The 11,725-nt window shown below is 40.4% G+C and overlaps 1 protein-coding gene across 1 annotated transcript in view; it reads left to right on the top strand.

The window, feature by feature from the left end:
* Positions 1-222: 222 nt before the first annotated feature.
* Positions 223-11,725, top strand: part of LOC145998980 (uncharacterized) — a 549,372-nt gene continuing 537,869 nt past the window's right edge. The window contains exon 1 of the mRNA XM_083135828.1: positions 223-704. The gene's annotated coding sequence lies outside the window, so the exon portion shown is untranslated. The remainder of the gene's footprint in view (positions 705-11,725) is intronic.

The following is an 11,725-nucleotide window of genomic DNA, read 5'->3' as shown; positions in this document are numbered from 1 at the left end:
AAGGCAGTATGCTTTTATACAGGGGGAAAAAATACGCAAAATTTCGCAAGGTTTCAATTTATGCGAGCGGCCACTGCTTCAATTTAAAGTTACCGAAAGCGCAAACATTTAACGGGGAAGCAAACACACAGCGCGCACTCCACAATGCTCGCTGAGGGGCGATCGATCTTTTCGAGGCACTAGCGTCCCTGCGGCGAGCTTATCAGTTGTCGGTGAGCGGTCAACGAGGGTAGTTTGTGCAAAGAGCAACAGCGGGCAGCACCAGAGAGAGATTTTGCAAAAGGGGGGTTTCGCATCCTTCTGCTGCAAGAAGAGGGAGGTTTGCATCGTGCGTGTTTTGTCTGTCATACATTTCTAATTCCCTCCCCTTGTCACGAAACAGAAATACTTTTAAAACACATTGTGGATCCATGTTAATATTTCTGTCAAAGTGATGTGCGTTGATACAAAGACGTGAATATACACCTGACGTCAGTTTCCGGTACTAGTGTTACGCCTTGTCAAATTGACGAATCTGCAACTGGACAAATTATAAAAATAAATATTGGCATATCAACTTTCCGGCATCGTATTTTGTGAATTTGTGTTTCGTTGTGCTAAAAAAATAGTGCTTCGCTAAGTGGTGGATAGTTTGTTGTTGGTTTCTGGCTTTTGGTACTACAACATGACAAAGATCTATTTCCATTGGGACTATGGAACTATGGGTAAGTATTACCATGTATGTTTTTGTTGTAATAAATTTCATGCAGGGCGCTCGCTGACTTGGATTTTTAAAGCTTGGCGCTCGAGCACATCATTTTTGGCGCGAAAAAAAGACAATGAAATGCCTTGTCGGATTGTACTACAATGGTGATAACAGGTAAGAAAACTACAGCAGGGCTCCTCAAATCATATTTTATTGCTCGTTGCTAGAACAGTGACATTTTTAAAGCACTATATACACGCGCTCAGTATATATTCTTATCTTAAATCGTACGTTATTCCGTATTATTTTAGGCTAACGATGCATCATGCCAATTATACACGCATCATTTTTGTAACAATCTAACCAGAAAGAAACTTGCGATTGGTAGATTGTAGATGACAGCTTATTAAGCACCAGTAATATTGTTTCAGACTTCAAGCCGTTCGGTTCTGTTTTACATGAATGGAAGTCTGCGTTACTATCATGGTATCCAGCTAGAGTGGTGTAGTGGGTAGTGTATCACACATCCAAATTATATTAGGATACCGGATCTGTCATCCCACTTCCTATGTTACAACATTGTTGCGATTAAGCTGACGACGTGACGTAAAAGCTCGAAATAATTTACAACACGTAACATTTGACTGTCTCCGAGTTAACAAATAGGCCTTTTTTTAATATTTAATACGTAATGTGCATATGGTAGTGCAGTGTTAACTCTGTCTCCTTGGATTCAGGAAGTCCGGAGTTCTATTCCGGACACAGAGAGCACATTCAGTCGACTTAGCGTGGATTTATTGCAATTATGGCTGCGTCAGCACTTTGGTTATTTGCCCCGTAAGAAGGCAAGCCAGCAACAGATGCACCCAGGGGAATCGGTTAGTTCGTATGAACTTTCCAGCCTAATTATTGCCTATTTTTGTGGGAGCAGGAAAAGGTTTATTATCCATTTTGCCTTGACTCATCTCACTCAAGAGGTCGCTAGGTGCCGTGGCTTGCCGCGAGTTGATAGCTTCCTGGAGATGAGGCCTTGCTCGAAGAGGTTTATTATTATCCAGAAGCACAGAACACCCTACGGAGGATTTCCCATGCTCCCTTGATGGTCCAGCACGTTGAGTGTTCGACTCGCGATCTCGTCACCCAAAGGTTCTGGGTTCGAGTTCAGTCCCGTGCACGAGTGTTCCTTTGTGAAGGTCCCTTCATCAGTTTCATCTAATCATCATTCAGCGCCATGATTAGCCTAAAGAGGCAGAGAAGCTATGTAGAATAAGAGAAATAGCACTACAAGGAATATCCTTGCTGCATGTTCATCAACCTCGTTTGCCTACAACGCTGCTCAGTGGTGACGATTAGGGGGGCGAAGGGGGCAGTTGCCCCTACTTTTGCCCCCGCACTATGCTAAACCCCCCAGTTTTGGAACCCAATAGCCGCCACTGAGGCTGCTGTTTGCATGATATAGTGCGTGGTAGATACGTTAACACTTCAGTTCAACCGTGCAGCTGTTTGAATCCCTCTTCAAGCTATAGGGTAGTTTATTCAGGAACTCAGGGTACGAATTAAGGCGGGGTGTCAGGGAATCCCATAGGATCCCCAGCAACAAAACTAAATGATCATCCCTATCAAGGATTATTTTAACCCCAACCAAAAAACACAATGCGATATCAACATTTATAACACAAATATTTCACAAATGTAAATTTCCTTACAAATAGGCCTTCGCTGGGAGAAATTAGATACCGTCGACGCCAACAGTGTTTCAAAGGTATAATACACCTTTAACATTGACAGAGACAGCTCAGCACAGGCAAAACAGCGACAGGGAAACCAGGATCGTCCCGATAGCTCAATTGGTACAGCACTGTCAGAGACCCGGATTAAGTTCTGGTCGAGCCTGCATTTATCGCTGAAATTTCCACAAATGTAAGCTTGTTCATAAAGCAAGCAAGCTTTCGAAAATTATAACTACCTACAGCGCCAATTTCAAATTTCAGAGGGTGGTTAAGATTGACAAAAACATTATTATATACAAATTATATATTAGAGGGAAACATATTGTAATTATATTTCAGTGTTGGCAATACACCCACCAATATCAGTAATTATTTATTCCATTGCTTTAGTATGCCATACTCGAATGCCGGACTTAATTTCAGTCAGTGCAGCTTATGGGTTTCATCCCTTCGCTTGTCATGAAAGTTCCAAATACGTCTTTTTCATTTGAGAATCCTGCAGTATCTAACATGAATTTATCTTTCTGAAAATATATCGTCCTTTTGGCGAAGTGCCTACCTCGGCTCAAGTCGGCGCTTTTGATAACTACATTGAACTGTTCTGAAATTCTGAGACTGACCAAACATATTTTTAATAATTAGTTATTATTATTTTGTGCAAGGCTTCTTGCTTAATTATCTACACATTATACAGAGCATTCGCTACGAGACTCGGCGGCAAGCGGCCCGGCATCAGCGCTTGTCTTTCCCGGTGATCGGGTCCGCGACAGTCGCTCGCTAGTCTGTTTTCTCTTCCTGCCTTCGCTCTCTTTCCCCTTCTGTTGACGTTGCAGACTGTTGTGTTGTGTCGTGTCCGTATGTTGAAGATTGTGGCTTAATATGGCACCACAAAAGTTTATATTACAACAAAGGATTTATCTTGTCGAGTGTTACTTCGGAAAGAGGAATTGTGGAGAAGTGCGACGATGTTGTGCAACGAAATTTCCTGTTCCACATAGGACCACTATATTAAACCTCGTAAAAAAGTTTAGAGTAACAGGGTCAGTTCTGAATAAAAGTGGAAAGAAAAATGGGAAAATAAAGTATACAAAGACAATCCGCACACCATCCGTGAGTTAAAAGAGAGTATTGTACGAGAAATCGGGAGAATTACAGTAGACGAACTTGCACGTGTAAATGCCAATTTCCTTCGGAGATGCCAGGAATGTGTTGCAGCAGAGATACATCATTTTCAACACCTTCTGTAGTCAAGGTTAGTACACAATATGAAAACTGTAATTTTAATGCCGACTCTAGCGACTGTCGCTGACCCGTTCACCGGGAGAGACAAGCGCTGATGCCGGGCAGCTTACCGCCGAGTCTCGTAGCGAATGTCAGGGAATGCTCTGTATATACGCTTAGACAAGAATAACTGTTTTCAACAGTGTTCGGCGTGAGGGGCCGCGGGGGTGCTATCCCCCATGTTAAGAAACATTGCATACGGTATCCCCCCCCGGTAAGATAATTAGTCTAAGCGTCCCACTTGCTTCAATCTTGAATCATGCAAGCATCTCTTCCACTTAACTCCCAACTCGCCCAAGAATCCCCCCCGCCCCCTTTCACCCCCAGCTAGGAATTTCCACCCCGAGCTCTGGTTTTAGGAACATGTAGGACTCTAGTAAATAGTCAAGGAATTCAAATGTTAATTCAATAGTAATAGTTATCGTTCGTATGAGGTTTCTGAACTTTTTTTTTTTGTATTGTAAAATTCCATGATAATGGGTGAAAATAAAATTCAATAGATGCAGCAGTGGAACAGTGTATGAAAATGGCTGATAATTATTTTAATGTTTTTTTCTGCTAACCACTTCGTCACGAAGGTCGGGGCAACTAATACTAATAATAACAACTATAAGAAGAATAAGAATAAGGGGTATTTATCTGCTCCAATAAGTGAACGAATTTCTTAACAGCCTCCTCCCCACAAACCAAAACGTTAAATGCGCACAATTAGAATGAAATAAACTTTATTCTTATTTTTAACAATCTCCCATCAGCAGAGTCGATTAAACTATTTGGTAAAGTGTAGAATCGTTCCTTCCGAGAATAATTAAAGGAAGCGAAAGCACTGCCATCATTGATTCATTAAGGGGTGCTAATGGCCATTTCCTGTCTTCGGCTCTGCAATTTTATTTCCGTACCTGTGTGGGAAGGACGGGGGATGGGGGCTAAAAATACTCGCCCACTCGTTGGCCCACCGTCTGTCTTGAAAGTACCATCACAGAATGTTTACGATTCAAAGAGTGAAGAGCGTTATAGCCCCACAACGCTTCTTGAGCTTGTCATGCCCAATGGCACGTGCAACCAAACTTATCCATCACAATTTGCATCCGGTTTCCTGGTGTGGGATGTAACGGCAAGGATCCGGTTGTTCAATTTGACGGGATTTTTTGTTTGTCTTGAGGCTATCATTCACTGATAGATTGTAATGGAATAACATGATGAACAATTTGTATGTACGTACACTGTACTGCTCAGTCGAGTCTCACTTGAGATCCATCTTCGTGTCCTTATTTTAACCATCTCTTCCTCGTCAATAACCTCTCTCGCAGAAGAGTCTCACTTCTCGAGTGGTTTGTCATCAATAGGGATAGGATTTTTATGACTTAGCATCTTTTTTTTGGTAAGGGTGATTTGTTCCCCAAACATATAGAAATCCATATTGTGAAGAAACTAATAAAATTAAGGTGCTTTATAAGGGCATATTTGGCCATTTCTGCGTGATAGAGCATATTTTGATGGATTTTCGGTCATATTCAGCATATTTGTTGCATTTTCAAGAAATGTACAGTCATTTTCGAACTGGATTCGTTCTTACTCCCATATTTACTCGAGAGTTTTTTTTCTTTGGACTGTAGCAAAATCTTGTTCATTTTTATTTGAAAATTTAGAGAAAGTATTCATTGTGCATTGCAACTCAGGTCCGATAAAGTGAACTAGAAATAGTACGTATGTGAAAATATCTCAGCATTTAGATATTGATGTTATAAGGACATATTTTTGAAATTATAGTGCATATTTTGTAAAATTGTACGTCATAAGAGCATTTTGGTAATTTTTAGGTCATAAAAATCCTAGCCCTAGTCATCAATAACCTATTTCGTTGACTGTGACGTTCCCAAAGGCGGGTTGGTGGTCCAACCTCCACCCCTTTTGGATCAGCATTCCAAATTAATGACAATAATAATTCAAATGCTGGAAAAGATGGCAAAATATAGGACTGACTACTAAAGAAGACACAATCCTTAATATGGTCCTATCCATTCCCTTAGAAAATCCTGGACATGCCGATGCTTACAGGATAGCCTCATTCTTACTCCATGAGGGTAATCTCTGTTAACATGTTCATTTCATCTATAATTTTGTCTCCAAACAACTTTCTGTTCTGTTTTATGTTACTAAATCTATATCGCCATGCATACTTCTCCCTGACTGAACAAAACTTGAAGTTTCTATCCTTTACAGAAAGACAATCTTGCATGGTACATCTGTTTTGATATTTTTTAACCTTATTTGCATTGCCTACTGGTCATCATCACTAACATTCTTCACCGTTTCCAGTTTCTGGATTGGTAGGCCACTCTATCTTCAGATCTTCAACACTCCTCTACTTCCACTGTGTTCCAATCCTGCCCTTTCTTACACTCTCCACTACTCCACTTCTTCCACCGATATAGTTATCTTCCCTTCGGCCCTTTCGCACTCCTTGTTCAGTGCACTTCGCCGGTAGTCTTTTTGCCCTTGCACACTTCAACCATACCTAATCTATTCTGTCCTGCAGCTTTCCTGCACCCACCCATCCTCTGTCTAACATCCTTATTTCTCGTGCTACTTACTATGGATAACAGTAGGCAAATTGTTCATAGCTATTTTCATTATTATGTCTTATGTTTTTATAGAATGGAGTTGTATTTTTGCTGGAGTGGAGGTTGTCTTCTGCTCATTCGTGACTTCTCTTTCAATTCTTGACCCAAGGTAGCGGCAAACAGAATAAATGAACATAGTGATGGATAGTTTGCCTAATCTTATATTTGCTGTTTTCTGTACGTAGTATTCATATATTATCTATTCTCGCTTTTACTGTGTTCCCCAGCTATCTGAAACTCTCCTTCACACTCAATTCTTGTTCCAGCTTTATTCTTGACACTTCACCATTATTTGCAATGAATTTCAGTCCAACTCTTTCGATTTCGTTATTCCAATTATATCAAGCTATTTGTTTCTTTGATCCTCTTTCTCACTTTTCCCACATGACTAAGTCATCTATCATCTCTTCGTCTTCCCACTTCTCTGTTAATTACATCAATTGCAATTACAGAGCAGTGTGCAAAATGCACTTGATTGGTTTTGTTCATTACTGGTGTTGAAACATTCTGCTCTTCACACAACTGTCTTTGACACGAGCCCAAGGGAAAAACTTCGAAGGCCAACCACGAGATGGCACTGTTTTGCAAGGATAGGCATGTTTCCTGAACCAGCCGTAAATTCTCTTCATTTCCATTCCAGTCTTTACCAGTTGATAGTTAATGTTGCCAGTAGGTGTGTACTTTTGTCTTCATGGGAAAGTTTGCGACTTGTGTGAGGATTATTTGTATCTTTCGTATATTTTCTAAATGATTTATATTAAATATGCTATTACTCAGTGTTTTTGCAATATGGTTCATTATATTTACTCGTATATATTTCTTACTAACAGAAAATGACTAATTGATGAGCTCATTAAAACATTTTATTTATTTATTAAAGTGTACTAATAGGATAATCTTTCTACGAACATGTTCTATGCAGTTATACAAGCTGAGACTGTAAAGAGGCATTCCGGCACAGCTCTCATTGTAACAACCAATAGGATTTCTTAGAAGTCACATGTATTTGTTTACATTGATTATATGCTCTTATAGTGGACAGAGAATAGTAAAGGGTAGAAGTGTGTTTCAAAGTTTCGGTGAACGCGTTTAATTTTTCATGACTTCACATGGGAACTCGTTTCATCGTTATACTGTAACTAAAGGCGTGCGCATGGGAGGACAAGGGATCGGGCAATGACCCCCAAATGTTTTATTTAAAAAAAATTGTATATGGGGATATTTTTTCTGTTATTAAACAACATTACACTCTTTTAAAATATATATACAGGGTGTCTCATAAGTAATACCGCAAACTGACACAGGTGAAAGTACACGATAATAGAAGCAAAAAGTCTCAATAAACATGGGTCTGCAAACGAGCCGTTTTCGAGATAATTGCGAATGTGTGGTAACAAGCCGCCACTGACTTCATTGTTTGTAAACGTCGTCCTAGTTGGTAAAATGCTTCCGAACACCCCCGGTTCATTTCGGAATTGGTCACAAGCATGTACAGTGGGATCCATAAGTATTACCAAGCAAATTGTCCATCACCACGTTTACTCCCTTTGTTTTATGCAATGAGAGCTTCAAGAGCTGACACAAAACACCAAACTATCTTATTATAACCTCTGAACCAGCAGACGTAAAAATACAGTCGTTAAGAACACGTAGGATGGAGATAAAAACCAACGAAAATAGTCATGGACAATTTGCTGAGCAATACTTATGGATCCCACTGTACAATTCTCCGTACTGATTTTATCCATCCTGTTTGATTACAACGCCACCTCTCGGAAATGTTTTGTTTTATAAACAAAGAGCAAAACCTCGGAACGCGCAAGGAGTAAAGCACTCGGTATTTACAAAATGCAATCAGTGGCGGCTTGTAACCACACATTCGCACACATTATTAGTATTTTACAAACTAGGACGACGTTTACAAACAATGAAGTCAGTGGCGGCTTGTAATCACACATTCGCGATTATCTCGAAAACTGCTCGTTTACCGAGACTTCTTTTTTTCTATTATCGTGTACTTTTACCTGTGTCAGTTTACGCTATTACTTATGAGACACCCTGTATAAAGAAGGAAGAGGGGAATTATTGATTATATAATTGAACTACCCTTTATTTCTTTTTAGTTGGAGTTTTAAGTCCACTTTATGCACACATGGGCTAATTGAGACTGGATGTACAGCTTAAAGTGGGATTCAACCCACTATGTACCTCCACGGAGTTTAGAACACGGGACCACTTGATTACGATGCAAAGACGTTACCAGTACGCCATCGGAAGGCCCAATTTGACTATCCTACTTTGTTCCTCCGTTGTTAACACACTTGTACCGTCGGCCTCCGTGGCGGAATGGTTAGCAGAGTGCGCTACGACGCCAGGGATCCCGGGTTCGATTCCCGACCTGGGCATGAGTGTTCTTTTTGATTGTTCATCAATTTCATCATATCATGCCTCATCCTCATGTTCGCGGTTAGCCAAAAGTAGCAGAAAACCGAAGTAAAATAAACAAAATCAATCAGTCAGCACGCTTATACAGTCAACGGCAAAGATAACAGTAGGCAAATTGACCCTCACTATTTTCATTACTCTTCATTCCACACCCTGTGTTGTTTTAAGGAATGAATTTCTGTTGATACGAAGCAGATGTTGTCCTCTGCCTAATGAAGTTTTTAAATCAATTCATGATCATCATATTGTGGAAAACGGACTGAATGAAAATGGTGATGGACAATTTGCCTACTATTTCTTTTGCCGTTGGGTGTACGTATCAACTCTTGTACGAATTGATTGATTGATTTGCTCTATTTTGCTTCGCTTCTTGTTCCACTTTTGCCTAATTTGCGAAGATGGGGATGAGCGATGCTATGATGAAATTGATGAATTGACACTCACAAATATCCATGCCAAGGCCAGGATTCGAACCTTGGACCCCTGGCGTTCTTGTACGAATTGGACGAAGACTAACATTGTAGGATAAAATTCGTAACAATGCAGTTCATTCTAATGCCATCCAATGTTTGTAAATATATGCGCATTCAATTAGCAAAAGTGTGTCTAGTGAAATTTTTAGTCTGAGAAGAGCCGTGGATTTTGTTTAGATTTGGCTTTCCTTTACTTGGAGTGATTATGAGTTCCATTTTTGCATAAGATGTATGACATGTGTATAATTACGCCTAAAATGACACTAAATTTACACGGGAATAGGATTATCCGGGGTTCGGACCCACCCTAAATACGCCCCTGTTTTGTGCTCATCGATACAGAGTTTGTGAAACAGTGAGATGGAATGTATGCCCACTCCTAAACAGAGGGACAACCACACGCGACACGCACAACTTCCCATAAAGACAAAATTACACACCTACTGGCAACATTGACTCTCAACTGGTAAAAAACTGGAAAGGAAATGAAGAGGCTTTACGGCTGGTTCAAGAAACATGACTATCCTCGCAAACCAATGCCATCTCGTGGTTGGCCTTCGAAGTTTTTGGCGTGGGCTCGTGTCAAAGACAGCTGTGTGAAAAACAGAATGTTTCAGCACCAGTAATGGACACCTACGCACGTAACCTATCGGCAGTGAAAATAGGTTGCAATCATTTACTAACGCCCTGTATATTTAAAATAAGTTGCAAACCGGTCTCCACGGCTGTCTAAACTGGAGATTTAAGAAAAATAATAAAGCCAACAGTTCATTTGCTGTTTGCTCGCGCCTCTCTCTGTATGAGTACGTATGGGCGTTTCGACAGAAAAAAAAGAACAGAACGTAAAGCGCTTTGTTTACTTTGCCCCGCGGTTGTCAACACTGCAGATTAGATTTTCAGAGAACTCGGTCTACCATGTCCAGTGTGCTACATGTTGCTGTTCAGCGTATTTATCGCTTTACCTGCTATCGAACGCTGAATAATTAATGCACGTGATGGAAAATTCTATATGATGTTTGTTCCTCTTCATGTTAGCTGTATACGTCAGTAGGAGGCCAACGGGATCTGTGCTTTACCGGCTTTCGGCATATACTGTGTGAGTGTCTTGAGGAGACCGAGTGTGTTGTCTCGTACTTGACTTCTCTCAGTTGACATTTTTCTGAACATTTCGGCATTCCTAGTAGTGTAAAATGCAGTTGGTTTCTAGCCTGCTTGAAAACTGAAGACATGAGTGCTTGGCTAGTACTTTCTATATAGATGTTATTTTACGTCGCTTTTCTTCGTATTGGGTCCATCGCGACGATGACAATCAAGGGAGCTTTCAGACTGAAGCAACACCCGACTTGCCAGACTAAGGTCTCACAACGAAGCGACAAGCGCCAGGGGCAGTGTTGCCACAATCTGAGGGCACAACTTCCCTTTCCAAGGAGCAAAATTTCCCTTTTGGACCATTTTTTCCCTTCACCTAAACAAATATAATAATTATTATTATCATTATTATTATTATTATTATTATTATTATTATTAGCAGTGGTAGTATTAGCAGCAGCAGTAGTAGTAGTATAGTAGTAGTAAAATTTCCGTTGGTCCATGTTCGTATGAATAGAATGTTACACAAATTTTTCACATATATGTCAGCTTCATCGCTTTCTGGTCAGATGTCCCAGGTTTGAATCATGGTCAGGAATCCATTAAATCGTTAATCCTCATCGTTACAATTATCCAAAGTTACAGAAAAGCGACGTGCAATAAACTTTAAATAAATATAAATAGATACAGGCTTATATTCAAGGGAACAGAAATAAGAAGTTAAAGAAAATTGATTGATTGATTGATGTAGTTTATTTTACTTCGCGTTTTGTGCCTCTTGGCTAATTTGCGAAGATGGGGATGAGTTATGAAATGATGACATTGATGAATGGACACTCACAAACAACCAAGCCCGAGCGGGATTCGAACCCGGGACCCTTGGCTTCGCAGCGCGATATGCTAACCACTCGGCCACAGGTCCGGCAAGAAGTTAAAGAAAATATATTAAAAAAGTTAATATGAAACTAGAACTTAATACAAACTAAAAACTGTAATAATGTATAATGTATAGTCAGAAGCCTTAAAATTTCCCTGAAATTGTGGTATTCTTCATTGAAATTCCCTTTTGGCTAAAATTACGGTCCGAATATCCCTGCAAGAGAGAAATTTCCCTTCACGTGGCAACACTGGACAGGGGCCCCTTCAGTCTAAAGCAAGACATTTACCGCGCATGCGCAAATAACAAACAAGGCTACACGATGCATTATATTGAGAAAACGATCCAGCACGAGCTACACGCAAGCGACACGTGCAACTTGTCGTTTCGCTTTGGTTCGGGAGGTTGCATTTATTTCTGAATGTTGGTTTCCAAGCGACACGTACCTTTTGTCGCCTGTCGCTTTGCGTCTGAAATCACCCTTACTCACAAGCCCAGTCTTGTTCGATGCACTTTTGGAC

This window comes from Lepisma saccharinum, chromosome 14 (assembly GCF_977018435.1).
Source record: "Lepisma saccharinum chromosome 14, izLepSacc3.1, whole genome shotgun sequence".
Lineage (NCBI taxonomy): Eukaryota > Metazoa > Arthropoda > Insecta > Zygentoma > Lepismatidae > Lepisma > Lepisma saccharinum.
The sequence above is the reverse complement of the archived record's forward strand: the minus strand, read 5'-3'. Positions and strand labels throughout refer to the sequence as shown.